The sequence below is a fragment of the Aplysia californica genome, unplaced genomic scaffold (genome assembly GCF_000002075.1).
Source record: "Aplysia californica isolate F4 #8 unplaced genomic scaffold, AplCal3.0 scaffold00109, whole genome shotgun sequence".
In the NCBI taxonomy this organism is placed as follows: domain Eukaryota; kingdom Metazoa; phylum Mollusca; class Gastropoda; order Aplysiida; family Aplysiidae; genus Aplysia; species Aplysia californica.
This window is the reverse complement of record NW_004797379.1, coordinates 815,010-816,898: the sequence shown is the minus strand read 5'-3', so window position 1 is coordinate 816,898 and position 1,889 is coordinate 815,010.

Here is a 1,889-nt window from a genome sequence, read left to right as displayed (position 1 = left end):
CCCCCCCCTTCTGAGCTTTTGCCTCTCTTGCAGCCTTTCTACTGCTTTTCCTTGACGTCTCCTTACTATTGTCATTCAGTCACACCCCTGATCTCATGGTCAATAAAATCTAAGACCTAGCCTTCTTTGATAAGGGCGAAAAATCTCTGAGGTACCTTGCCACAGCTGTGCTCGTTAAAGATCCCTTGGTGGTCCAAAACCGATAAGAATAGGTTTTGGCCGCCACTCGGGCAAAGTTTAAAATTTCGTACCAACTGAAAATCTTTAATGTTTCCCGCACGCACATATTACCTAATGAAGTTGCGAACGCCTTAAAATATTTTACAAAGAAAAACACAAACAAAAATAAACAGCAACAAAAACGCCTCCATTACTCAGCTCACTACCAATACAGTTCTACGCAGTTCGGAATATAAACGTACTCTCTAATTTACCTCCCTTTTTGGTCATAATAATTTGATAAATGAACCCATACATGGGATTCCAGATTCAGTATGAAGCATTCTATTTACACAAGTACGCTTGCACTCCCCTTTGTTGAAACGTCATTGAATGCTTACCAAATTACTGAGATTGCAGAAGAACTCGTAAATGATCGACACAATAGCTTACATCATGGCGGAAAATGTGTTACTAGTACATCAGTTCAATGAGGTAAAAGGTGTGCATCTTTGGGCGTCCATCCATTATCGTAATCCGTGCTGATTACAAGGGCCTTTTTATGTTTTATAGTTGTTTCTGTTTTTGTTTTGTTTTGTATTTGGGTTACTTTGGGTTTTGTTTTGTTTCGGGGTTTTTTTCGTTTTGTTTTGTTGTTTTTGTTGGGTTTGGGGTTTTTTGGGGGGAGGGTGTTTCATTAAAATGTAAGTGTGCAACAATAGTAAGTTATTCGCAAAATATGCTAATTTAATGCTTGCTTTGTGCTGTGGGTAAATGGGAAACCATATTTTAAGTACATGTATCTATCTGCTTGTGCCCCTATCCGATCTGTTCTCTCTCTCTCTCTCTCTCTCTCTCTCTCTCTCTCTCTCTCTCTATCTATCTATCTATCTATCTATCTATCTATCTATCTATCTACAACATGGAGGATTGGCGGGTGCTCTGGTGCAATTTACTCTTTTTTACCTATCAAATAGTATCTATCTTCCTTACCTCTCCTTTTAACGTGTGTTTGTTACTCTCTTGTAACGTCTCTAACCTTCAGCACTCACATGACCTTGCTGGGTTGCATGTACCGTAAAACCCTTACTAAAAAAGCGCCCTAATCCTCAAGTTCACAGTGATGGAGTTCAGAATGCATAAACGTCTTTAAGCATGCAATATTTCCTCCCACTTTCAATGTTCTTCCCCTTATCAAATTACCACACCCTACATAAAGAAGCTCTCTAAAATATTTATTACCGGTGCAAGAAGTTTCTGCCAACCATTTCCTCCCGTAAGAAACGTACTTCTTTATCCTCCATTAAACATCTTTCCCACCCTAGTATTACCCATCAGTGGGCAGTTCCGAAACCATTTGGGATGTATTTTTACGCTGATCACGCAAAACAGCGTCCTTTGATGGCGACCCTGGCCTCTTAGACGGCCTTTCTTCCCAAACGTTAGCCTCCCCTGCCCAATGGGTGGCCTCCCTTGTCTAAGATTAAGAATGAAGATTTCTTTGCCGAGTGGGAGACGCCGCCCTTTTTCAGAAAGGGTGCCTGCACTCCAGTCTTGTTTGGCCTTCTTCCTTTTCGCTCTGCTGTGATGTTTTTGCTGTTCTCTGGCGCCAGAGTTTCGGAGTGCCGTTGTGGTGTGAGTTGACGTTGGTGCTGTTTTGCTGGTTGTTCTTTTTCTTGTTTGTGCTTTTGTCTGTCTATCTATATCACACACACACACACACGCACACA